General features: G+C 43.5%; 21 non-coding genes and 1 pseudogene across 21 annotated transcripts; all 22 read right to left on the bottom strand.

Annotated features, from left to right (window-relative positions):
• Positions 1-251: 251 nt before the first annotated feature.
• LOC144731987 (U5 spliceosomal RNA) lies at positions 252-367 on the bottom strand. Its single transcript, XR_013588135.1, has one exon. It is a non-coding gene; the product is annotated as a U5 spliceosomal RNA (small nuclear RNA).
• Positions 368-1,479: 1,112 nt separating this feature from the next.
• LOC144731932 (U5 spliceosomal RNA) lies at positions 1,480-1,595 on the bottom strand. The gene has a single exon (XR_013588082.1). It is a non-coding gene; the product is annotated as a U5 spliceosomal RNA (small nuclear RNA).
• Positions 1,596-1,949: 354 nt separating this feature from the next.
• Positions 1,950-2,065, bottom strand: LOC144731986 (U5 spliceosomal RNA). Its single transcript, XR_013588134.1, has one exon. It is a non-coding gene; the product is annotated as a U5 spliceosomal RNA (small nuclear RNA).
• A 355-nt stretch (positions 2,066-2,420) lies between these two features.
• Positions 2,421-2,536, bottom strand: LOC144731971 (U5 spliceosomal RNA). Its single transcript, XR_013588119.1, has one exon. It is a non-coding gene; the product is annotated as a U5 spliceosomal RNA (small nuclear RNA).
• Positions 2,537-3,645: 1,109 nt separating this feature from the next.
• LOC144731890 (U5 spliceosomal RNA) lies at positions 3,646-3,761 on the bottom strand. Its single transcript, XR_013588041.1, has one exon. It is a non-coding gene; the product is annotated as a U5 spliceosomal RNA (small nuclear RNA).
• Positions 3,762-4,857: 1,096 nt separating this feature from the next.
• Positions 4,858-4,973, bottom strand: LOC144731970 (U5 spliceosomal RNA). Its single transcript, XR_013588118.1, has one exon. It is a non-coding gene; the product is annotated as a U5 spliceosomal RNA (small nuclear RNA).
• A 1,117-nt stretch (positions 4,974-6,090) lies between these two features.
• On the bottom strand, positions 6,091-6,206 carry LOC144731943 (U5 spliceosomal RNA). Its single transcript, XR_013588093.1, has one exon. It is a non-coding gene; the product is annotated as a U5 spliceosomal RNA (small nuclear RNA).
• Positions 6,207-6,561: 355 nt separating this feature from the next.
• LOC144731985 (U5 spliceosomal RNA) lies at positions 6,562-6,677 on the bottom strand. The gene has a single exon (XR_013588133.1). It is a non-coding gene; the product is annotated as a U5 spliceosomal RNA (small nuclear RNA).
• A 1,109-nt stretch (positions 6,678-7,786) lies between these two features.
• On the bottom strand, positions 7,787-7,902 carry LOC144731951 (U5 spliceosomal RNA). The gene has a single exon (XR_013588101.1). It is a non-coding gene; the product is annotated as a U5 spliceosomal RNA (small nuclear RNA).
• Positions 7,903-8,258: 356 nt separating this feature from the next.
• LOC144731984 (U5 spliceosomal RNA) lies at positions 8,259-8,374 on the bottom strand. Its single transcript, XR_013588132.1, has one exon. It is a non-coding gene; the product is annotated as a U5 spliceosomal RNA (small nuclear RNA).
• Positions 8,375-9,485: 1,111 nt separating this feature from the next.
• LOC144731889 (U5 spliceosomal RNA) lies at positions 9,486-9,601 on the bottom strand. The gene has a single exon (XR_013588040.1). It is a non-coding gene; the product is annotated as a U5 spliceosomal RNA (small nuclear RNA).
• A 1,116-nt stretch (positions 9,602-10,717) lies between these two features.
• On the bottom strand, positions 10,718-10,833 carry LOC144731888 (U5 spliceosomal RNA). Its single transcript, XR_013588039.1, has one exon. It is a non-coding gene; the product is annotated as a U5 spliceosomal RNA (small nuclear RNA).
• A 356-nt stretch (positions 10,834-11,189) lies between these two features.
• Positions 11,190-11,305, bottom strand: LOC144731910 (U5 spliceosomal RNA). Its single transcript, XR_013588060.1, has one exon. It is a non-coding gene; the product is annotated as a U5 spliceosomal RNA (small nuclear RNA).
• A 6,502-nt stretch (positions 11,306-17,807) lies between these two features.
• Positions 17,808-17,861, bottom strand: LOC144731955 (U5 spliceosomal RNA; annotated as a pseudogene).
• Positions 17,862-18,228: 367 nt separating this feature from the next.
• LOC144731969 (U5 spliceosomal RNA) lies at positions 18,229-18,344 on the bottom strand. Its single transcript, XR_013588117.1, has one exon. It is a non-coding gene; the product is annotated as a U5 spliceosomal RNA (small nuclear RNA).
• A 1,109-nt stretch (positions 18,345-19,453) lies between these two features.
• LOC144731887 (U5 spliceosomal RNA) lies at positions 19,454-19,569 on the bottom strand. The gene has a single exon (XR_013588038.1). It is a non-coding gene; the product is annotated as a U5 spliceosomal RNA (small nuclear RNA).
• Positions 19,570-19,924: 355 nt separating this feature from the next.
• On the bottom strand, positions 19,925-20,040 carry LOC144731983 (U5 spliceosomal RNA). The gene has a single exon (XR_013588131.1). It is a non-coding gene; the product is annotated as a U5 spliceosomal RNA (small nuclear RNA).
• Positions 20,041-21,153: 1,113 nt separating this feature from the next.
• LOC144731886 (U5 spliceosomal RNA) lies at positions 21,154-21,269 on the bottom strand. Its single transcript, XR_013588037.1, has one exon. It is a non-coding gene; the product is annotated as a U5 spliceosomal RNA (small nuclear RNA).
• A 538-nt stretch (positions 21,270-21,807) lies between these two features.
• On the bottom strand, positions 21,808-21,923 carry LOC144731916 (U5 spliceosomal RNA). The gene has a single exon (XR_013588066.1). It is a non-coding gene; the product is annotated as a U5 spliceosomal RNA (small nuclear RNA).
• Positions 21,924-23,033: 1,110 nt separating this feature from the next.
• Positions 23,034-23,149, bottom strand: LOC144731885 (U5 spliceosomal RNA). The gene has a single exon (XR_013588036.1). It is a non-coding gene; the product is annotated as a U5 spliceosomal RNA (small nuclear RNA).
• Positions 23,150-23,505: 356 nt separating this feature from the next.
• LOC144731950 (U5 spliceosomal RNA) lies at positions 23,506-23,621 on the bottom strand. The gene has a single exon (XR_013588100.1). It is a non-coding gene; the product is annotated as a U5 spliceosomal RNA (small nuclear RNA).
• Positions 23,622-24,703: 1,082 nt separating this feature from the next.
• Positions 24,704-24,820, bottom strand: LOC144731949 (U5 spliceosomal RNA). Its single transcript, XR_013588099.1, has one exon. It is a non-coding gene; the product is annotated as a U5 spliceosomal RNA (small nuclear RNA).
• Positions 24,821-25,824: the final 1,004 nt, after the last annotated feature.

Below are 25,824 nucleotides of genomic sequence, written 5' to 3'. Positions count from 1 at the left end.
CAACTTTAAATCAGTGATTAATTAATTTCCATTAATGTTTTACACGAGGGTTACTCAAGTAAAGGAGGGGGACAGGGGATGGACCCTTAACTGCAATACACCCATCTTTGGAGTGAGACGGAAACGGCTAGTCAAATAATAAATAGCTGCATAAAGTTGTCGCCATGAACACAAAGTGTCCCACCCCTCTCTTTACATGACGTGAAGCACCCGCACCAAGTTCCCTCAATCTTTTTTTTATTTCAAAGGAAACCCTGCCAGAGCAGGGTTACGAAAAATAGTTTAAGACTCATTAGAGTGTTCCTCTCCACGGAAATCTTTAGTAAAAGGCGAAAGATTTATTCGCTCTGAAGAGAAACCAGAGTAAAGTTTAGTTCCATCATTCGTATGTACTTATCGGAGCACCCTCTACATTTATCCTATGGGACCTGTTCTTCGCGACTTTAGTAAAATTAAAACGTGCTTTGATTCAACTTTAAATCAGTGATTATTTAATTTTCAGTAATGTTTATAAACGAGGGTTACTCAAGTAAAGGTAATAGTATACTGCACATAGTTTACTTCGCATTGTGTTCATTGTACATAATTACAGTATTGGACCAATGGCGGACCCGTAAACATGGCCCAATAACTTGGTCAGCATCCGTTAGGTTTTTTAAATAAAGTCTCTTTTAATAAATATACTTGAATAAATATACTGTATCGTCATTTATTATGTGTATTATACATACCAACTGTCATCTATTATCTACATATGGCGCTGCATGTTTTCTTTAAACACTCGCCTTTTGCCCGTCCAAGGACGGGTGTATTGCAGTAAATCTGAAACTGGCAAGTGAAAAGCAGACGGCGACGTGCTATTCATTGCATTAATGCGTGTGCAATTTGTAAAGGCGCGGTGACACAGACCTATTCCATTTCACGGTTATAATCCCTTGTTCATCATGACGTCCTTTTTACTTTGATGTCTCAACAGCATTACGGAGATCGCGTGACGTGAGGGTTCTGCCTTTGTTGTGAGGGTTATAAGTTGAAGCCGAGGAGAGGAGGCCCCTTGGCCCCCCATGTGGAGTGACGTCAGCCGCTAATAATTATGAATGGCGGGGGGGTCCATTTGGAGGATGTCACCTGCTCTTGAAAAATAATGAGGGGGGCTGGTCGATGTGGAGTGACGGTACGAGAGTTAAGGACAGACATTACTGGGTGATTATAGTAGGTATTCGAGGAGGGGTGCGTCAATCGTATGTATGGAGGTTGGGGGGGGGGGTGTAAAAAGAACGCGTGCATCCAGAGAGGGGGACAGGGGATGGACCCGTAACTGCAATACACCCATCCTTGGAGTGAGTCGGAGATGGCTAGTCAGATAATAAATAGCTGCATAAAGTTGTCGCCATGAACACAAAGTGTCCGACCCCTCTCTTTACATGACGTGACGCACCCGTATCCAGCAAACCTCAATCTTTTTTTATTTTAAAGGAAACCCTGCCAGAGCAGGGTTACGAAAAATAGTTTAAGATTCATTCGAGTGTTCCTCTCCACGGAAATCTTTAGTAAAAGGCGAAAGATTTATTCGCTCTGAAGAGAAACCAGAGTAAAGTTTAGTTCCATCATTCGTATGTACTTATCGGAGCACCCTCTCCATTTATCCTATGGGACCTGTTCTTCGCGACTTTAGTAAAATAAAAACGTCCTTTGATACAACTTTAAATCAGTGATTAATTAATTTCCATTAATGTTTTACACGAGGGTTACTCAAGTAAAGGAGGGGGACAGGGGATGGACCCTTAACTGCAATACACCCATCTTTGGAGTGAGACGGAAACGGCTAGTCAAATAATAAATAGCTGCATAAAGTTGTCGCCATGAACACAAAGTGTCCCACCCCTCTCTTTACATGACGTGAAGCACCCGCACCAAGTTCCCTCAATCTTTTTTTTATTTCAAAGGAAACCCTGCCAGAGCAGGGTTACGAAAAATAGTTTAAGACTCATTAGAGTGTTCCTCTCCACGGAAATCTTTAGTAAAAGGCGAAAGATTTATTCGCTCTGAAGAGAAACCAGAGTAAAGTTTAGTTCCATCATTCGTATGTACTTATCGGAGCACCCTCTACATTTATCCTATGGGACCTGTTCTTCGCGACTTTAGTCAAATTAAAACGTCCTTTGATACAACTTTAAATCAGTGATTATTTAATTTCCATTAATGTTTTTAAACGAGGGTTACTCAAGTAAAGGAGGGGGACAGGGGATGGACCCTTAACTGCAATACACCCATCTTTGGAGTGAGACGGAGACGGCTAGTCAAATAATAAATAGCTGCATAAAGTTGTCGCCATGAACACAAAGTGTCCCACCCCTCTCTTTACATGACGTGAAGCACCCACACCAAGTACCCTCAATCTTTTTTTTATTTCAAAGGAAACCCTGCCAGAGCAGGGTTACGAAAAATAGTTTAAGACTCTTTAGAGTGTTCCTCTCCACGGAAATCTTTAGTAAAAGGCGAAAGATTTATTCGCTCTGAAGAGAAACCAGAGTAAAGTTTAGTTCCATAATTCGTATGTACTTATCGGAGCACTCTCTCGATTTATCCTATGGGACCTGTTCTTCGCGACTTTAGTAAAATTAAAACGTCCTTTGATACAACTTTAAATCAGTGATTATTTAATTTCCATTAATGTTTTTAAACGAGGGTTACTCAAGTAAAGGTAATAGTATACTGCACATAGTTTACTTCGCATTGTGTTCATTGTACATAATTACAGTATTGGACCAATGGCGGACCCGTAAACATGGCCCAATAACTTGGTCAGCATCCGTTAGGTTTTTTAAATAAAGTCTCTTTTAATAAATATACTTGAATAAATATACTGTATCGTCATTTATTATGTGTATTATACATAACAACTGTCATCTATTATCTACATATGGCGCTGCATGTTTTCTTTAAACACTCGCCTTTTGCCCGTCCAAGGACAGGTGTATTGCAGTAAATCTGAAACTGGCAAGTGAAAAGCAGACGGCGACGTGCTATTCATTGCATTAATGCGTGTGCAATTTGTAAAGGCGCGGTGACACAGACCTATTCCATTTTACGGTTATAATCCCTTGTTCATCATGACGTCCTTTTTACTTTGATGTCTCAACAGCATTACGGAGATCGCGTGACGTGAGGGTTCTGCCTTTGTAGTGAGGGTTGTAAGTTGACGCCGAGGAGAGGAGGCCCCTTGGCCCCCCATGTGGAGTGACGTCAGCCGCTAATAATTATGAATGGGGGGGGGGTCCATTTGGAGGATGTCACCTGCACTTGAAAAATAATGAGGGGGGCTGGTCGATGTGGAGTGATGTTATGAGAGTTAAGGACAGACATTACTGGGTGATTATAGTAGGTATTCGAGGAGGGGTGCGTGAAGCGTATGTATGGAGGTTGGGGGGGGTGTAAAAAGTACGCCTGCATCCAGAGAGGGGGACAGGGGATGGACCCGTAACTGCAATACACCCATCCTTGGAGTGAGTCGGAGATGGCTAGTCAGATAATAAATAGCTGCATAAAGTTGTCGCCATGAACACAAAGTGTCCCACCCCTCTCTTTACATGACGTGACACACCCATATCCAGCAAACCTCAATCTTTTTTCATTTTAAAGGAAACCCTGCCAGAGCAGGGTTACGAAAAATAGTTTAAGACTCATTCGAGTGTTCCTCTCCACGGAAATCTTTAGTAAAAGGCGAAAGATTTATTCGCTCTGAAGAGAAACCAGAGTAAAGTTTAGTTCCATCATTCGTATGTACTTATCGGAGCACCCTCTCCATTTATCCTATGGGACCTTTTCTTCGCGACTTTAGTAAAATAAAAACGTCCTTTGATACAACTTTAAATCAGTGATTAATTAATTTCCATTAATGTTTTTAAACGAGGGTTACTCAAGTAAAGGTAATAGTATACTGCACATAGTTTACTTCGCATTGTGTTCATTGTACATAATTACAGTATTGGACCAATGGCGGACCCGTAAACATGGCCCAATAACTTGGTCAGCATCCGTTAGGTTTTTTAAATAAAGTCTCTTTTAATAAATATACTTGAATAAATATACTGTATCGTCATTTATTATGTGTATTATACATACCAACTGTCACCTATTATCTACATATGGCGCTGCATGTTTTCTTTAAACACTCGCCTTTTGCCCGTCCAAGGACAGGTGTATTGCAGTAAATCTGAAACTGGCAAGTGAAAAGCAGACGGCGACGTGCTATTCATTGCATTAATGCGTGTGCAATTTGTAAAGGCGCGGTGACACAGACCTATTCCATTTTACGGTTATAATCCCTTGTTCATCATGACGTCCTTTTTACTTTGATGTCTCAACAGCATTACGGAGATCGCGTGACGTGAGGGTTCTGCCTTTGTAGTGAGGGTTGTAAGTTGACGCCGAGGAGAGGAGGCCCCTTGGCCCCCCATGTGGAGTGACGTCAGCCGCTAATAATTATGAATGGGGGGGGGGTCCATTTGGAGGATGTCACCTGCTCTTGAAAAATAATGAGGGGGGCTGGTCGATGTGGAGTGACGTTATGAGAGTTAAGGACAGACATTACTGGGTGATTATAGTAGGTATTCGAGGAGGGGTGCGTCAAGCGTATGTATGGAGGTTGGGGGGGGTGTAAAAAGTACGCCTGCATCCAGAGAGGGGGACAGGGGATGGACCCGTAACTGCAATACACCCATCCTTGGAGTGAGTCGGAGATGGCTAGTCAGATAATAAATAGCTGCCATGAACACAAAGTGTCCCACCCCTCTCTTTACATGACGTGAAGCACCCGCACCAAGTACCCTCAATCTTTTTTTTATTTCAAAGGAAACCCTGCCAGAGCAGGGTTACGAAAAATAGTTTAAGACTCTTTAGAGTGTTCCTCTCCACGGAAATCTTTAGTAAAAGGCGAAAGATTTATTCGCTCTGAAGAGAAACCAGAGTAAAGTTTAGTTCCATCATTCGTATGTACTTATTGGAACACCCTCTCCATTTATCCTATGGGACCTGTTCTTCGCGACTTTAGTAAAATGAAAACGTCCTTTGATACAACTTTAAATCAGTGATTATTTAATTTCCATTAATGTTTTTAAACGAGGGTTACTCAAGTAAAGGTAATAGTATACTGCACATGGTTTACTTCGCATTGTGTTCATTGTACATAATTACAGTATTGGACCAATGGCGGACCCGTAAACATGGCCCAATAACTTGGTCAGCATCCGTTAGGTTTTTTAAATAAAGTCTCTTTTAATAAATATACTTGAATAAATATACTGTATCGTCATTTATTATGTGTATTATACATACCAACTGTCATCTATTATCTACATATGGCGCTGCATGTTTTCTTTAAACACTCGCCTTTTGCCCGTCCAAGGACGGGTGTATTGCAGTAAATCTGAAACTGGCAAGTGAAAAGCAGACGGCGACGTGCTATTCATTGCATTAATGCGTGTGCAATTTGTAAAGGCGCGGTGACACAGACCTATTCCATTTTACGGTTATAATCCCTTGTTCATCATGACGTCCTTTTTACTTTGATGTCTCAACAGCATTACGGAGATCGCGTGACGTGAGGGTTCTGCATTTGTTGTGAGGGTTATAAGTTGAAGCCGAGGAGAGGAGGCCCCTTGGCCCCCCATGTGGAGTGACGTCAGCCGCTAATAATTATGAATGGGGGGGGGGGGTCCATTTGGAGGATGTCACCTGCTCTTGAAAAATAATGAGGGGGGCTGGTCGATGTGGAGTGACGTTACGAGAGTTAAGGACAGACATTACTGGGTAATTATAGTAGGTATTCGAGGAGGGGTGCGTCAATCGTATGTATGGAGGTTGGGGGGGGGGGGGGTGTAAAAAGTACGCGTGCATCCAGAGAGGGGGACAGGGGATGGACCCGTAACTGCAATACAACCATCCTTGGAGTGAGTCGGAGATGGCTAGTCAGATAATAAATAGCTGCATAAAGTTGTCGCCATGAACACAAAGTGTCCCACCCCTCTCTTTACATGACGTGACGCACCCATATCCAGCAAACCCTAATCTTTTTTCATTTTAAAGGAAACCCTGCCAGAGCAGGGTTACGAAAAATAGTTTAAGACTCATTCGAGTGTTCCTCTCCACGGAAATCTTTAGTAAAAGGCGAAATATTTATTCGCTCTGAAGAGAAACCAGAGTAAAGTTTAGTTCCATCATTCGTATGTACTTATCGGAGCACCTTTTCCATTTATCCTATGGGACCTGTTCTTCGCGACTTTAGTAAAATAAAAACGTCCTTTGATACAACTTTAAATCAGTGATTAATTAATTTCCATTAATGTTTTTACACGAGGGTTACTCAAGTAAAGGAGGGGGACAGGGGATGGACCCTTAACTGCAATACACCCATCTTTGGAGTGAGACGGAAACGGCTAGTCAAATAATAAATAGCTGCATAAAGTTGTCGCCATGAACACAAAGTGTCCCACCCCTCTCTTTACATGACTTGAAGCACCCGCACCAAGTTCCCTCAATCTTTTTTTTATTTCAAAGGAAACCCTGCCAGAGCAGGGTTACGAAAAATAGTTTAAGACTCATTAGAGTGTTCCTCTCCACGGAAATCTTTAGTAAAAGGCGAAAGATTTATTCGCTCTGAAGAGAAACCAGAGTAAAGTTTAGTTCCATCATTCGTATGTACTTATTGGAACACCCTCTCCATTTATCCTATGGGACCTGTTCTTCGCGACTTTAGTAAAATGAAAACGTCCTTTGATACAACTTTAAATCAGTGATTATTTAATTTCCATTAATGTTTATAAACGAGGGTTACTCAAGTAAAGGTAATAGTATACTGCACATAGTTTACTTCGCATTGTGTTCATTGTACATAATTACAGTATTGGACCAATGGCGGACCCGTAAACATGGCCCAATAACTTGGTCAGCATCCGTTAGGTTTTTTAAATAAAGTCTCTTTTAATAAATATACTTGAATAAATATACTGTATCGTCATTTATTATGTGTATTATACATAACAACTGTCATCTATTATCTACATATGGCGCTGCATGTTTTCTTTAAACACTCGCCTTTTGCCCGTCCAAGGACAGGTGTATTGCAGTAAATCTGAAACTGGCAAGTGAAAAGCAGACGGCGACGTGCTATTCATTGCATTAATGCGTGTGCAATTTGTAAAGGCGCGGTGACACAGACCTATTGCATTTTACGGTTATAATCCCTTGTTCATCATGACGTCCTTTTTACTTTGATGTCTCAACAGCATTACGGAGATCGCGTGACGTGAGGGTTCTGCCTTTGTAGTGAGGGTTGTAAGTTGACGCCGAGGAGAGGAGGCCCCTTGGCCCCCCATGTGGAGTGACGTCAGCCGCTAATAATTATGAATGGGGGGGGGGTCCATTTGGAGGATGTCACCTGCTCTTGAAAAATAATGAGGGGGGCTGGTCGATGTGGAGTGACGTTATGAGAGTTAAGGACAGACATTACTGGGTGATTATAGTAGGTATTCGAGGAGGGGTGCGTCAAGCGTATGTATGGAGGTTGGGGGAGGTGTAAAAAGTACGCCTGCATCCAGAGAGGGGGACAGGGGATGGACCCGTAACTGCAATACACCCATCCTTGGAGTGAGTCGGAGATGGCTAGTCAGATAATAAATAGCTGCATAAAGTTGTTGCCATGAACACAAAGTGTCCCACCCCTCTCTTTACATGACGTGACGCACCCATATCCAGCAAACCTCAATCTTTTTTCATTTTAAAGGAAACCCTGCCAGAGCAGGGTTACGAAAAATAGTTTAAGACTCATTCGAGTGTTCCTCTCCACGGAAATCTTTAGTAAAAGGCGAAATATTTATTCACTCTGAAGAGAAACCAGAGTAAAGTTTAGTTCCATCATTCGTATGTACTTATCGGAGCACCCTCTCCATTTATCCTATGGGACCTTTTCTTCGCGACTTTAGTAAAATAAAAACGTCCTTTGATACAACTTTAAATCAGTGATTAATTAATTTCCATTAATGTTTTTACACGAGGGTTACTCAAGTAAAGGAGGGGGACAGGGGATGGACCCTTAACTGCAATACACCCATCTTTGGAGTGAGACAGAAACGGCTAGTCAAATAATAAATAGCTGCATAAAGTTGTCGCCATGAACACAAAGTGTCCCACCCCTCTCTTTACATGACGTGAAGCACCCGCACCAAGTTCCCTCAATCTTTTTTTTTATTTCAAAGGAAACCCTGCCAGAGCAGGGTTACGAAAAATAGTTTAAGACTCATTAGAGTGTTCCTCTCCACGGAAATCTTTAGTAAAAGGCGAAAGATTTATTCGCTCTGAAGAGAAACCAGAGTAAAGTTTAGTTCCATCATTCGTATGTACTTATTGGAACACCCTCTCCATTTATCCTATGGGACCTGTTCTTCGCGACTTTAGTAAAATGAAAACGTCCTTTGATACAACTTTAAATCAGTGATTATTTAATTTCCATTAATGTTTTTAAACGAGGGTTACTCAAGTAAAGGTAATAGTATACTGCACATAGTTTACTTCGCATTGTGTTCATTGTACATAATTACAGTATTGGACCAATGGCGGACCCGTAAACATGGCCCAATAACTTGGTCAGCATCCGTTAGGTTTTTTAAATAAAGTCTCTTTTAATAAATATACTTGAATAAATATACTGTATCGTCATTTATTATGTGTATTATACATACCAACTGTCATCTATTATCTACATATGGCGCTGCATGTTTTCTTTAAACACTCGCCTTTTGCCCGTCCAAGGACAGGTGTATTGCAGTAAATCTGAAACTGGCAAGTGAAAAGCAGACGGCGACGTGCTATTCATTGCATTAATGCGTGTGCAATTTGTAAAGGCGCGGTGACACAGACCTATTCCATTTTACGGTTATAATCCCTTGTTCATCATGACGTCCTTTTTACTTTGATGTCTCAACAGCATTACGAAGATCGCGTGACGTGAGGGTTCTGCCTTTGTAGTGAGGGTTATAAGTTGACGCCGAGGAGAGGAGGCCCCTTGGCCCCCCATGTGGAGTGACGTCAGCCGCTAATAATTATGAATGGGGGGGGGTCCATTTGGAGGATGTCACCTGCTCTTGAAAAATAATGAGGGGGGCTGGTCGATGTGGAGTGACGTTATGAGAGTTAAGGACAGACATTACTGGGTGATTATAGTAGGTATTCGAGGAGGGGTGCGTCAAGCGAATGTATGGAGGTTGGGGGGGGGGGTGTAAAAAGTACGCCTGCATCCAGAGCGGGGGACAGGGGATGGACCCCTAACTGCAATACACCCATCCTTGGAGTGAGTCGGAGATGGCTAGTCAGATAATAAATAGCTGCATAAAGTTGTCGCCATGAACACAAAGTGTCCCACCCCTCTCTTTACATGACGTGACGCACCCATATCCAGCAAACCTCAATCTTTTTTCATTTTAAAGGAAACCCTGCCAGAGCAGGGTTACGAAAAATAGTTTAAGACTCATTCGAGTGTTCCTCTCCACGGAAATCTTTAGTAAAAGGCGAAAGATTTATTCGCTCTGAAGAGAAACCAGAGTAAAGTTTAGTTCCATCATTCGTATGTACTTATTGGAACACCCCGCCCATTTATCCTATGGGACCTGTTCTTCGCGACTTAAGTAAAATTAAAACGTCCTTTGATACAACTTTAAATCAGTGATTATTTAATTTCCATTAATGTTTTTAAACGAGGGTTACTCAAGTAAAGGTAATAGTATACTGCACATAGTTTACTTCGCATTGTGTTCATTGTACATAATTACAGTATTGGACCAATGGCGGACCCGTAAACATGGCCCAATAACTTGGTCAGCATCCGTTAGGCTTTTTAAATAAAGTCTCTTTTAATAAATATACTTGAATAAATATACTGTATCGTCATTTATTATGTGTATTATACATACCAACTGTCATCTATTATCTACATATGGCGCTGCATGTTTTCTTTAAACACTCGCCTTTTGCCCGTCCAAGGACGGGTGTATTGCAGTAAATCTGAAACTGGCAAGTGAAAAGCAGACGGCGACGTGCTATTCATTGCATTAATGTGTGTGCAATTTGTAAAGGCGCGGTGACACAGACCTATTCCATTTTACGGTTATAATCCCTTGTTCATCATGACGTCCATTTTACTTTGATGTCTCAACAGCATTACGGAGATCGCGTGACGTGAGGGTTCTGCCTTTGTTGTGAGGGTTATAAGTTGAAGCCGAGGAGAGGAGGCCCCTTGGCCCCCCATGTGGAGTGACGTCAGCCGCTAATAATTATGAATGGGGGGGGGGGGGGTCCATTTGGAGGATGTCACCTGCTCTTGAAAAATAATGAGGGGGGCTGGTCGATGTGGAGTGATGTTACGAGAGTTAAGGACAGACATTACTGGGTAATTATAGTAGGTATTCGAGGAGGGGTGCGTCAATCGTATGTATGGAGGTTGGGGGGGGAGGTGTAAAAAGTACGCGTGCATCCAGAGAGGGGGACAGGGGATGGACCCGTAACTGCAATACAACCATCCTTGGAGTGAGTCGGAGATGGCTAGTCAGATAATAAATAGCTGCATAAAGTTGTCGCCATGAACACAAAGTGTCCGACCCCTCTCTTTACATGACGTGACGCACCCATATCCAGCAAACCTCAATCTTTTTATATTTTAAAGGAAACCCTGCCAGAGCAGGGTTACGAAAAATAGTTTAAGACTCATTCGAGTGTTCCTCTCCACGGAAATCTTTAGTAAAAGGCGAAAGATTTATTCGCTCTGAAGAGAAACCAGAGTAAAGTTTAGTTCCATCATTCGTATGTACTTATCCGAGCACCCTCTCCATTTATCCTATGGGACCTGTTCTTCGCGACTTTAGTAAAATAAAAACGTCCTTTGATACAACTTTAAATCAGTGATTATTTAATTTCCATTAATGTGTTTACACGAGGGTTACTCAAGTAAAGGAGGGGGACAGGGGATGGACCCTTAACTGCAATAAACCCATCTTTGGAGTGAGACGGAAACGGCTAGTCAAATAATAAATAGCTGCATAAAGTTGTCGCCATGAACACAAAGTGTCCCACCCCTCTCTTTACATGACGTGAAGCACCCGCACCAAGTTCCCTCAATCTTTTTTTTTATTTCAAAGGAAACCCTGCCAGAGCAGGGTCACGAAAAATAGTTTAAGACTCATTAGAGTGTTCCTCTCCACGGAAATCTTTAGTAAAAGGCGAAAGATTTATTCGCTCTGAAGAGAAACCAGAGTAAAGTTTAGTTCAATCATTCGTATGTACTTATTGGAACACCCCCCCCATTTATCCTATGGGACCTGTTCTTCGCGACTTTAGTAAAATTAAAACGTCCTTTGATACAACTTTAAGCCAGTGATTATTTAATTTCCATTAATGTTTTTAAACGAGGGTTACTCAAGTAAAGGTAATAGTATACTGCACATAGTTTACTTCGCATTGTGTTCATTGTACATAATTACAGTATTGGACCAATGGCGGACCCGTAAACATGGCCCAATAACTTGGTCAGCATCCGTTAGGCTTTTTAAATAAAGTCTCTTTTAATAAATATACTTGAATAAATATACTGTATCGTCATTTATTATGTGTATTATACATACCAACTGTCATCTATTATCTACATATGGCGCTGCATGTTTTCTTTAAACACTCGCCTTTTGCCCGTCCAAGGACGGGTGTATTGCAGTAAATCTGAAACTGGCAAGTGAAAAGCAGACGGCGACGTGATATTCATTGCATTAATGCGTGTGCAATTTGTAAAGGCGCGGTGACACAGACCTATTCCATTTTACGGTTATAATCCCTTGTTCATCATGACGTCCATTTTACTTTGATGTCTCAACAGCATTACGGAGATCGCGTGACGTGAGGGTTCTGCCTTTGTTGTGAGGGTTATAAGTTGAAGCCGAGGAGAGGAGGCCCATTGGCCCCCCATGTGGAGTGACGTCAGCCGCTAATAATTATGAATGGGGGGGGGGTCTATTTGGAGGATGTCACCTGCTCTTGAAAAATAATGAGGGGGGCTGGTCGATGTGGAGTGACGTTACGAGAGTTAAGGACAGACATTACTGGGTGATTATAGTAGGTATTCGAGGAGGGGTGCGTCAAGCGTATGTATGGAGGTTGGGGGGGGTGTAAAAAGTACGCCTGCATCCAGAGAGGGGGACAGGGGATGGACCCGTAACTGCAATACACCCATCCTTGGAGTGAGTCGGAGATGGCTAGTCAGATAATAAATAGCTGCATAAAGTTGTCGCCATGAACACAAAGTGTCCGACCCGTCTCTTTACATGACGTGACGCACCCATATCCAGCAAACCTCAATCTTTTTTTATTTTAAAGGAAACCCTGCCAGAGCAGGGTTACGAAAAATAGTTTAAGACTCATTCGAGTGTTCCTCTCCACGGAAATCTTTAGTAAAGGTATTTAAAAGCTTTTATTTCAAATATATACAGTCAACAGTTTCAAAGTAACAACAACAACCCCCGAGAGGGACATTGCCTCCGGTACAGAATCCCTCACAGTTCGGCAACGCATGGAAAGTACTGACAACCGCAACACTCTTTCTTGGTCCATCAGATGTACTGTATAGCAAACAAGAATCCGCCATTGCCGACCCGAGTCTCACTCCTCAATTCCCAGTACTATTGCTAAGTTAATTTGGACAAGTGCTACCTGTGTCAACATGCGCGGCATGGAGGCGGAGGCCACTGCCATTTCTTTTTTGCTGCCTCACTGCCCATTCTTGCCCTATCCACCTCCACCACCCGCCAAAGCAGCCTGCAGGTTAGGTGGTAAACATCTGCAGGTGTCATATCGGTGCCCCTGGTCATCAAACCTCGCGCCTTCCACAAGGCTTCTTTTACAGCCCCAACAATGGCCCATGCCTGAGTCCAGGCCCTTCCCGCCCTTCGCCGAAAGACTCCCCAAATAATGCTTGGCACATTAACCATGACAGGATAGAAAGGTGCTAACAAAGGCTGGCACAGCTCCCACACTTCCTTCGCAAAAGGACATCGCACAAACACATGACCCGCATACTCATCCGCACTACAGCCCCTTGGGCACTTAGGAGTGCGGGCCAATTGGCGTGAATGCATAAATGCTCTGCATGTCAGCCTATCCCATACCGCCAGCCAAGATATATCCCTTTGCACCTTAGTTAGTGCCTCAGAAGACACATTTTCCCATATTTGCTGGTGAAGGACACTCCGTGCACCTGGTACCCCTTCGCAGGTCTCCTTCTTGACCATCTCAGCAAGAACACTTCGTGGGAGCCACGAATCTCTTACAAGGGCCGGCTCATATTCTGCAATGTACTTGCTAACCGCAGCACACAGCCACCCCTGTGTCCAAGCGAGGGGCGTACAAAGAGGCAGTGAAGCCATCCCTAATCTACGTAGGAGCCATGCCAGTCTATATCGCACAAAATATGAGGCTTTTGCCTGGAGCCCATCTGCAAAAAACAAGCGAATTGTATTACAAACAAAGATTGTACTCAGAGTACGTGCGACGTTAGGGGCTCCCCTCCCACCGTTCGCAGGATTTTTATACATGGTCTCCCTCTTCACCCGGTCCATCCCACCCCCCCAGATGAACCTGAAAAACAGCATCTCAATATAATGCAACGTTTGTGCACCTGGCGGAAAGATGTATGCCAGGTAATTGAGCACAGGTAACATTTCTGCTTTCAAAACCAAAATCTTCCCTTCCATAGTAAGGCTTCTGGTCATCCATCTGACTAGCCTGCCCTTCACAACCTTAATCTTTTCCCTCCAGTTCCTTTTTCCAGAATCCTTTACGTAAAAAGTGACCCCCAATATCCTAATCCCTTCCACCTGTACTTTCAGCTCTGTCGGGCAACCTTCGAAGAGCTTAGGGTTTCCAAAAAACATAATCTCACTCTTACTCAGGTTAATCCTAGATCCCGAGGCTAAGTGAAAAAGTCTCGCCAACTCCAAAACCCCCCATACCGAGGAGACATCCCTACAGAACACCACGATATCATCCATATACAGAATTATTTTTACCTGCTCTCCACTCCCCGGGATGGACACCCCTCGAATCCTCTGACTGGCTCTGACAGCCTGGGCAAAAGGTTCCATGCAAATAACAAACAAGACTGGTGACATGGGGCACCCTTGCCTCACACCCGATCGAACTGGAACAGCTTCAGACAGGACTCCATTTATCAAAAGTCTACTAGAAAGATTACTATATAACTTTTGTACCCAACTAACCAGTTGTTCTCCTATCCCCATATGAGTCAACACTGAAAACAAGTAGTCATGTGATATGCGGTCAAAAGCTTTCTCTTGATCTAAACTAAGGAGCCCCAGTGGCCCTCCCCCTTCTATTGTGGACTCTATGACTTCCCTTAATAAGATGAGGCTGTCTGAGATATGTCTGCCTGGGACAGCACATGTTTGGTCTGCTTGTGTAACTTCAGCCACCACACTTCCCAATCGTGCCGCAATGGTTTTGGCCAATATCTTGTAATCTGTATTCAACAGAGTAATTGGGCGCCAGTTCCCGATGTCGCTGCGGGCCCCCTTCCCCTTATATATAAGGGATATAACCCCTCCCCTCATGGACTCCGGCACTGGCCCATCAGCCAAGATTTCCCTGTATAATTGCAACAAGTCCTGTTTAATAGTGTCCCAGAACTTGACGTAGAATTCGGCTGGTATCCCGTCGCTACCAGGAGTCTTTTGCAGCCGCAAACCTCTCACGGCCTTATTCAGTTCCTCCATTTGTATTTGCCCATTCACCTCGTCTGGGGCCTCGACCTGTTGTTTAACTTCCCCAAGAAAAAAATCCCGGGCGTCCACCTCCGATATTTTATGGCTATAGAGGTCTGCATAATACTCTCGTGCAACCTCAACAACACCTTCCGTCTGTGTCTGCCTACCAAGGCTAGGGCTAACGAGCTCATGGATGACACTGTTGGGTTTCCTGCACTTTCTAAAAAAGAAACGCGTACACTTTTCTCCCTCTTCCACTGCCCTAACCCGTGCCCTAAAAACGAACTGCGCTGCCTGATTTTCAAGTGACAAGGAAATCTTGTCTTTTAAATGCCTTATTTCGTCCACCATAGGAAAACCTAATTCCAGCAACCGGTATGCCTTCTCCAGCTTGTCGTTCAAGCCCTTCATCTCATTCCTAACACTCATCCTTTTGCTGTGTGCCTGATAGAAACCCCTAGTCCGACTTTTAACCATCTCCCACCATTCAGCCATGGTGCCGAAGCAACACTGTAGGCTCCTCCATTCTACATAATGTTGAATGAAGGCCCTCACCAGCTTCTCATCTTCCAGGAAACTCGTGTTCATTTTCCAGATCCCCTTCCCTAACATTACTCCCCCTGGGATTTGAATCTTCGCCATAATCAATTTGTGATCCGAGAAAGAGACTGGCACAGTCTCTACATGCGCCACTGTAACCTTAGCAGAAACAAAAATAAAATCAATTCTCGAATGCAAAGATCCAGAGCTACTGACCCAGGTGAAGCCAGGAAGTGCTGGGTACAAGAACCTAAAGGTATCAGTCAAATCAAAATCTTTAACTAAAGCACTGAGCCCTCTAGAAGAAGGATCTATCCTCCGACTCCCAGTGGCAGGCAGAACGTCTGATAAGCTGAGTGGGCAGTTAAAATCTCCACCCAGGACAACATGTCTCTGTGTGACCAGCAGGGCAGATATATTACCCCACAGCTCCACTCGCTCCGAACACTGCGTAGGAGCATATACATTGATTAGACGGACTGCAGTTCCTCTATATATGGCATCGACATAATGCAGTCGGCCAGGAACAACTTCCTGGGCCTCCTGTACCTCCACACTTCGGCTTCCTATGAGGATGGCAACCCCAGAGCATCTGTTAACATTGCTCCCAGACCAAAAACATTGTCCATCCCAGGATTCAGTCAGTTTTGCCTGGTCGAGGGAATAAGGCAGGTGGCATTCCTGCAAAAAATAAATGTCTCTCTTTAGAGTCCGCAAATAATGAACCGTTGCTTTACGTTTAGCTGCTCCCCAGATTCCTCGCACGTTGACCGATGCAACAGAGAGCGCCATGACCAAGGGTGTTTAGTCCGGCTCAGCAGAAAAGTCCTCCAACAATGAGTAGCAATTTTCATCAACAAGGTCCAACAAACTCTCGGCTTGCACAGATTTCGGGTAAGACCCAATCTCTTGGCTCAGCTTGGCTGTTATCTCTTCTTCAGATGAAGCCAAGTTTTCTGTTGAAGAGTCAGACAATTGGGGGCATTTCCCTGGAACAGACCATGATGAGGCACTCGGTGCTCTCCTCTTCCTCTTTGCTTTCTGCCAGCCTGTCCTCTCGAATGACACTCTCTTGTCCACTTTCTTCTGCCGTTCTCCATCGTCCTCTGTCGTCTCAGCTTCCACTGCCCAGTCAGCCACAGTTGGCTCAGAGACTGCCTCCTCCATCACATTGGCCCTGGAGCTGTCTTCCTGCTGACTCGTAGATTCTCCTCCATCCACAGGCAGCACTTCCAGCTCCTTTCTTTCATCCTCCTGCTCCAAAAGTGGCACTCTCTGGACGACTGTCGCTCCATCGACATCATCAGCAACCAAATGATGTGGAGTGTGCTCCAACAAAGGTTCGGCTTTCTCATCAGCAGCCTGGTTTTTACGTGCCCGGACCATATTTGCATATGATTCAGGGCAGTTCCGGTAAAAATGGTCCTTGCTTCCACAGAGGTTGCATTGCGCTGGGGCTTGGCAATTATCCACTGTATGATCCAGGGACTTGCAGCGGTAGCACACTCGTGCTTCACATGCCACGGCTAGATGACCCCGTCTACCGCACCTTCTGCAGAGCTTGGGTTGGCCTTCGTAGACAATGAAGCCTTTACTCCCACCAATGTTGAGGGCGCTCGGAATGTGTTGCAGGGCACCGACCGCAGTTCTCAGCCTCACCCGCCACTGTCTAGCACCAGTCCAGATGCCCAGTGAATCCTGGACACGTTTGCAGTTTGATAACAGATGGCAATGCTGTCGCAGCCACACCTCCACATCATGATCGGGAAGCGATTCATTATACAAAAAGACCGTCACCATTTTCGTGTCCAATTCTGACAGCAAATGCAGCTTGAGCAGAGACAGGGGCCTCTCGCCTGCTTTTTCCTCAAAACGTGTCAGAAAGCGCTGTAGTAAATTGCTTGTCTTAAAACTAACATCAAAGGCTCTGCCGCCCGGCAAAGCTATCAAGCAAAATAGGTCCATGGGCTCAAATTTCAGCATACCCATAACCACAGTTCGCACAAAAATCGAGCGGTCCATAGTCACCTCTTCTGGCACGTCCTCCTTGAAGGCAACTCGGACACAGTTGTGGCGTCTGGCACGATCCGGCGTGAAGCCTGCTCCCGGCCCACCGCGCCTACGGCCTGCACGTTCCTGGTGCTGTTCCGCCGATGCAGGTTCTGCATTCTCCTTAGCAGTCTATGCCCGCTGGCCAGCAGGCTCCCCGATGTCCGTAGCACTCCTGTCAAGGCCAGCAGGCACGTCCAGCCTCCCCAGCAGCTGGCTCCCCTCAGTCGAGACTGACGACTGAGCCAAGGCACTCTCCTTCCGCACTCCAGACCGTTGAGCTGTGGCAGTTTCCACCTCCGCAGCAGTTGACGTGGCTTGCTCATCCCGGATCATCTCCACAGCTTGGCAGGTCTCCATATCTATTGGCCGAGCACCCACTGGCCTCACGGCCAGGGTTACCCGCCTCTCTACGGAAATCTTTAGTAAAAGGCGAAAGATTTATTCGCTCTGAAGAGAAACCAGAGTAAAGTTTAGTTCAATCATTCGTATGTACTTATCGGAGCACCCTCTCCATTTATCCTATGGGACCTTTTCTTCGCGACTTTAGTAAAATAAAAACGTCCTTTGATACAACTTTAAATCAGTGATTAATTAATTTCCATTAATGTTTTTACACGAGGGTTACTCAAGTAAAGGAGGGGGACAGGGGATGGACCCTTAACTGCAATACACCCATCTTTGGAGTGAGACGGAGACGGCTAGTCAAATAATAAATAGCTGCATAAAGTTGTCGCCATGAACACAAAGTGTCCCACCCCTCTCTTTACATGACGTGAAGCACCCGCACCAAGTTCCCTCAATCTTTTTTTTTATTTCAAAGGACACCCTGCCAGAGCAGGGTTACGAAAAATAGTTTAAGACTCTTTAGAGTGTTCCTCTCCACGGAAATCTTTAGTAAAAGGCGAAAGATTTATTCGCTCTGAAGAGAAACCAGAGTAAAGTTTAGTTCCATCATTCGTATGTACTTATTGGAACACCCTCTCCATTTATCCTATGGGACCTGTTCTTCGCGACTTTAGTAAAATTAAAACGTTCTTTGATACAACTTTAAATCAGTGATTATTTAATTTCCATTAATGTTTTTAAACGAGGGTTACTCAAGTAAAGGTAATAGTATACTGCATATAGTTTACTTCGCATTGTGTTCATTGTACATAATTACAGTATTGGACCAATGGCGGACCCGTAAACATGGCCCAATAACTTGGTCAGCATCCATTAGGTTTTTTAAATAAAGTCTCTTTTAATAAATATACTTGAATAAATATACTGTATCGTCATTTATTATGTGTATTATACATACCAACTGTCATCTATTATCTAAATATGGCGCTGCATGTTTTCTTTAAACACTCGCCTTTTGCCCGTCCAAGGACGGGTGTATTGCAGTAAATCTGAAACTGGCAAGTGAAAAGCAGACGGCGACGTGCTATTCATTGCATTAATGCGTGTGCAATTTGTAAAGGCGTGGTGACACAGACCTATTCCATTTTACGGTTATAATCCCTTGTTCATCATGACGTCCTTTTTACTTTGATGTCTCAACAGCATTACGGAGATCGCGTGACGTGAGGGTTCTGCCTTTGTAGTGAGGGTTGTAAGTTGACGCCGAGGAGAGGAGGCCCCTTGGCCCCCCATGTGGAGTGACGTCAGCCGCTAATAATTATGAATGGGGGGGGGGTCCATTTGGAGGATGTCACCTGCTCTTGAAAAATAATGAGGGGGGCTGGTCGATGTGGAGTGACGTTATGAGAGTTAAGGACAGACATTACTGGGTGATTATAGTAGGTATTCGAGGAGGGGTGCGTCAAGCGTATGTATGGAGGTTGGGGGGGGTGTAAAAAGTACGCCTGCATCCAGAGAGGGGGACAGGGGATGGACCCGTAACTGCAATACACCCATCCTTGGAGTGAGTCGGAGATGGCTAGTCAGATAATAAATAGCTGCATAAAGTTGTCGCCATGAACACAAAGTGTCCGACCCGTCTCTTTACATGACGTGACGCACCCATATCCAGCAAACCTCAATCTTTTTTTATTTTAAAGGAAACCCTGCCAGAGCAGGGTTACGAAAAATAGTTTAAGACTCATTCGAGTGTTCCTCTCCACGGAAATCTTTAGTAAAAGGCGAAAGATTTATTCGCTCTGAAGAGAAACCAGAGTAAAGTTTAGTTCCATCATTCGTATGTACTTATCGGAGCACCCTCTCCATTTATCCTATGGGACCTGTTCTTCGCGACTTTAGTAAAATAAAAACGTCCTTTGATACAACTTTAAATCAGTGATTATTTAATTTCCATTAATGTTTTTACACGAGGGTTACTCAAGTAAAGGAGGGGGACAGGAGATGGACCCTTAACTGCAATAAACCCATCTTTGGAGTGAGACGGAAACGGCTAGTCAAATAATAAATAGCTGCATAAAGTTGTCGCCATGAACACAAAGTGTCCCACCCCTCTCTTTACATGACGTGAAGCACCCGCACCAAGTTCCCTCAATCTTTTTTTTATTTCAAAGGAAACCCTGCCAGAGCAGGGTTACGAAAAATAGTTTAAGACTCATTAGAGTGTTCCTCTCCACGGAAATCTTTAGTAAAAGGCGAAAGATTTATTCGCTCTGAAGAGAAACCAGAGTAAAGTTTAGTTCAATCATTCGTATGTACTTATTGGAACACCCCCCCCATTTATCCTATGGGACCTGTTCTTCGCGACTTTAGTAAAATTAAAACGTCCTTTGATACAACTTTAAATCAGTGATTATTTAATTTCCATTAATGTTTTTAAACGAGGGTTACTCAAGTAAAGGTAATAGTATACTGCACATAGTTTACTTCGCATTGTGTTCATTGTACATAATTACAGTATTGGACCAATGGCGGACCCGTAAACATGGCCCAATAACTTGGTCAGCATCCGTTAGGCTTTTTAAATAAAGTCTCTTTTAATAAATATACTTGAATAAATATACTGTATCGTCATTTATTATGTGTATTATACATACCAACTGTCATCTATTATCTACATATGGCGCTGCATGTTTTCTTTAAACACTCGCCTTTTGCCCATCCAAGGACGGGTGTATTGCAGTAAATCTGAAACTGGCAAGTGAAAAGCAGACGGCGACGTGATATTCATTGCATTAATGCGTGTGCAATTTGTAAAGGCGCGGTGACACAGACCTATTCCATTTTACGGTTATAATCCCTTGTTCATCATGACGTCCATTTTACTTTGATGTCTCAACAGCATTACGGAGATCGCGTGACGTGAGGGTTCTGCCTTTGTTGTGAGGGTTATAAGTTGAAGCCGAGGAGAGGAGGCCCCTTGGCCCCCCATGTGGAGTGACGTCAGCCGCTAATAATTATGAATGGGGGGGGGGGTCCATTTGGAGGATGTCACCTGCTCTTGAAAAATAATGAGGGGGGCTGGTCGATGTGGAGTGACGTTACGAGAGTTAAGGACAGACATTACTGGGTAATTATAGTAGGTATTCGAGGAGGGGTGCGTCAATCGTATGTATGGAGGTTGGGGGGGGAGGTGTAAAAAGTACGCGTGCATCCAGAGAGGGGGACAGGGGATGGACCCGTAACTGCAATACAACCATCCTTGGAGTGAGTCGGAGATGGCTAGTCAGATAATAAATAGCTGCATAAAGTTGTCGCCATGAACACAAAGTGTCCCACCCCTCTCTTTACATGACGTGACGCACCCATATCCAGCAAACCTCAATCTTTTTTCATTTTAAAGGAAACCCTGCCAGAGCAGGGTTACGAAAAATAGTTTAAGACTCATTCGAGTGTTCCTCTCCACGGAAATCTTTAGTAAAAGGCGAAAGATTTATTCGCTCTGAAGAGAAACCAGAGTAAAGTTTAGTTCCATCATTCGTATGTACTTATCGGAGCACCCTCTCCATTTATCCTATGGGACCTGTTCTTCGCGACTTTAGTAAAATAAAAACGTCCTTTGATACAACTTTAAATCAGTGATTATTTAATTTCCATTAATGTACACTATGGGAACCTCATTTGCCAGTAAAAATATGATAATTGGTTTTTTACCCTTTTATCTGGCAACAAAACTGACACCTTTTTACAAGGAGTCATGTATCAGAGTTATGTCTTTTGTTTGTATTATAACTGCAGGTATTGCGGTCTATGCAAACATGACTCCTTGTAAAAAGGTGTCAGTTTTGTTGCCAGATAAAAGGGTAAAAAAACAATTATCATATTTTTACTGGCAAATGAGGTTCCCATAGTGTAGATGCTTGCCCCGAGCTCTCATACTCTGATGGTGCAATAGCTGCATAAAGTTGTCGCCATGAACACAAAGTGTCCCACCCCTCTCTTTACATGACGTGAAGCACCCGCACCAAGTACCCTCAATCTTTTTTTTATTTCAAAGGAAACCCTGCCAGAGCAGGGTTACGAAAAATAGTTTAAGACTCTTTAGAGTGTTCCTCTCCACGGAAATCTTTAGTAAAAGGCGAAAGATTTATTCGCTCTGAAGAGAAACTAGAGTAAAGTTTAGTTCCATCATTCGTATTTACTTATTGGAACACCCTTTCCATTTATCCTATGGGACCTGTTCTTCGCGACTTTAGTAAAATTAAAACGTCCTTTGATACAACTTTAAATCAGTGATTATTTAATTTCCATTAATGTTTATAAACGAGGGTTACTCAAGTAAAGGTAATAGTATACTGCATATAGTTTACTTCGCATTGTGTTCATTGTACATAATTACAGTATTGGACCAATGGCGGACCCGTAAACATGGCCCAATAACTTGGTCAGCATCCGTTAGGTTTTTTAAATAAAGTCTCTTTTAATAAATATACTTGAATAAATATACTGTATCGTCATTTATTATGTGTATTATACATACCAACTGTCATCTATTATCTACATATGGCGCTGCATGTTTTCTTTAAACACTCGCCTTTTGCCCGTCCAAGGACAGGTGTATTGCAGTAAATCTGAAACTGGCAAGTGAAAAGCAGACGGCGACGTGCTATTCATTGCATTAATGCGTGTGCAATTTGTAAAGGCGCGGTGACACAGACCTATTCCATTTTACGGTTATAATCCCTTGTTCATCATGACGTCCTTTTTACTTTGATGTCTCAACAGCATTACGGAGATCGCGTGACGTGAGGGTTCTGCCTTTGTAGTGAGGGTTGTAAGTTGACGCCGAGGAGAGGAGGCCCCTTGGCCCCCGATGTGGAGTGACGTCAGCCGCTAATAATTATGAATGGGGGAATGGGTCCATTTGGAGGATGTCACCTGCTCTTGAAAAATAATGAGGGGGGCTGGTCGATGTGGAGTGACGTTATGAGAGTTAAGGACAGACATTACTGGGTGATTATAGTAGGTATTCGAGGAGGGGTGCGTCAAGCGTATGTATGGAGGTTGGGGGGGGTGTAAAAAGTACGCCTGCATCCAGAGAGGGGGACAGGGGATGGACCCGTAACTGCAATACACCCATCCTTGGAGTGAGTCGGAGATGGCTAGTCAGATAATAAATAGCTGCATAAAGTTGTCGCCATGAACACAAAGTGTCCCACCCCTCTCTTTACATGACGTGACGCACCAATATCCAGCAAACCTCAATATTTTTTCATTTTAAAGGAAACCCTGCCAGAGCAGGGTTACGAAAAATAGTTTAAGACTCATTCGAGTGTTCCTCTCCACGGAAATCTTTAGTAAAAGGCGAAAGATTTATTCGCTCTGAAGAGAAACCAGAGTAAAGTTTAGTTCCATCATTCGTATGTACTTATCGGAGCACCCTCTCCATTTATCCTATGGGACCTGTTCTTCGCGACTTTAGTAAAATAAAAACGTCCTTTGATACAACTTTAAATCAGTGATTATTTAATTTCCATTAATGTTTTTACACGAGGGTTACTCAAGTAAAGGAGGGGGACAGGGGATGGACCCTTAACTGCAATAAACCCATCTTTGGAGTGAGACGGAAACGGCTAGTCAAATAATAAATAGCTGCATAAAGTTGTCGCCATGAACACAAAGTGTCCCACCCCTCTCTTTACATGACATGAAGCACCCGCACCAAGTTCCCTCAATCTTTTTTTTTATTTCAAAGGAAACCCTGCCAGAGCAGGGTTACGAAAAATAGTTTAAGACGCATTAGAGTGTTCCTCTCCACGGAAATCTTTAGTAAAAGGCGAAAGATTAATTCGCTCTGAAGAGAAACCAGAGTAAAGTTTAGTTCCATCATTCGTATGTACTTATTGGAACACCCTCTCCATTTATCCTATGGGACTTGTTCTTCGCGACTTTAGTAAAATTAAAACGTCCTTTGATACAACTTTAAATCAGTGATTATTTAATTTCCATTAATGTTTTTAAACGAGGGTTACTCAAGTAAAGGTAATAGTATACTGCACATAGTTTACTTCGCATTGTGTTCATTGTACATAATTACAGTATTGGACCAATGGCGGACCCGTAAACATGGCCCAATAACTTGGTCAGCATCCGTTAGGTTTTTTAAATAAAGTCTCTTTTAATAAATATACTTGAATAAATATACTGTATCGTCATTTATTATGTGTATTATACATACCAACTGTCATCTATTATCTACATATGGCGCTGCATGTTTTCTTTAAACACTCGCCTTTTGCCCGTCCAAGGACGGGTGTATTGCAGTAAATCTGAAACTGGCAAGTGAAAAGCAGACGGCGACGTGCTATTCATTGCATTAATGCGTGTGCAATTTGTAAAGGCGCGGTGACACAGACCTATTCCATTTTACGGTTATAATCCCTTGTTCATCATGACGTCCTTTTTACTTTGATGTCTCAACAGCATTACGGAGATCGCGTGACGTGAGGGTTCTGCCTTTGTTGTGAGGGTTATAAGTTGAAGCCGAGGAGAGGAGGCCCCTTGGCCCCCCATGTGGAGTGACGTCAGCCGCTAATAATTATGAATGGGGGGGGGGGTCCATTTGGAGGATGTCACCTGCTCTTGAAAAATAATGAGGGGGGCTGGTCGATGTGGAGTGACGTTACGAGAGTTAAGGACAGACATTACTGGGTAATTATAGTAGGTATTCGAGGAGGGGTGCGTCAATCGTATGTATGGAGGTTGGGGGGGGAGGTGTAAAAAGTACGCGTGCATCCAGAGAGGGGGACAGGGGATGGACCCGTAACTGCAATACAACCATCCTTGGAGCTGCATAAAGTTGTCGCCATGAACACAAAGTGTCCCACCCCTCTCTTTACATGACGTGAAGCACCCGCACCAAGTACCCTCAATCTTTTTTTTTTTATTTCAAAGGAAACCCTGGCAGAGCAGGGTTACGAAAAATAGTTTAAGACTCTTTAGAGTGTTCCTCTCAACGGAAATCTTTAGTAAAAGGCGAAAGATTTATTCGCTCTGAAGAGAAACCAGAGTAAAGTTTAGTTCCATCATTCGTATGTACTTATTGGAACACCCTCCCCATTTATCCTATGGGACCTGTTCTTCGCGACTTTAGTAAAATTAAAACGTCCTTTGATACAACTTTAAATCAGTGATCATTTAATTTCCATTAATGTTTTTAAACGAGGGTTACTCAAGTAAAGGTAATAGTATACTGCACATAGTTTACTTCGCATTGTGTTCATTGTACATAATTACAGTATTGGACCAATGGCGGACCCGTAAACATGGCCCAATAACTTGGTCAGCATCCGTTAGGCTTTTTAAATAAAGTCTCTTTTAATAAATATACTTGAATAAATATACTGTATCGTCATTTATTATGTGTATTATACATACCAACTGTCATCTATTATCTACATATGGCGCTGCATGTTTTCTTTAAACACTCGCCTTTTGCCCGTCCAAGGACGGGTGTATTGCAGTAAATCTGAAACTGGCAAGTGAAAAGCAGACGGCGACGTGCTATTCATTGCATTAATGCGTGTGCAATTTGTAAAGGCGCGGTGACACAGACCTATTCCATTTTACGGTTATAATCCCTTGTTCATCATGACGTCCATTTTACTTTGATGTCTCAACAGCATTACGGAGATCGCGTGACGTGAGGGTTCTGCCTTTGTTGTGAGGGTTATAAGTTGAAGCCGAGGAGAGGAGGCCCCTTGGCCCCCCATGTGGAGTGACGTCAGCCGCTAATAATTATGAATGGGGGGGGGGGTCCATTTGGAGGATGTCACCTGCTCTTGAAAAATAATGAGGGGGGCTGGTCGATGTGGGGTGACGTTACGAGAGTTAAGGACAGACATTACTGGGTAATTATAGTAGGTATTCGAGGAGGGGTACGTCAATCGTATGTATGGAGGTTGGGGGGGGAGGTGTAAAAAGTACGCGTGCATCCAGAGAGGGGGACAGGGGATGGACCCGTAACTGCAATACACCCATCCTTGGAGTGAGTCGGAGATGGCTAGTCAGATAATAA

This window comes from Lampetra planeri, chromosome 40 (genome assembly GCF_965212315.1).
Source record: "Lampetra planeri chromosome 40, kcLamPlan1.2.h2, whole genome shotgun sequence".
NCBI lineage: Eukaryota > Metazoa > Chordata > Hyperoartia > Petromyzontiformes > Petromyzontidae > Lampetra > Lampetra planeri.
This window is presented reverse-complemented; position numbering and strand designations above follow the sequence as displayed.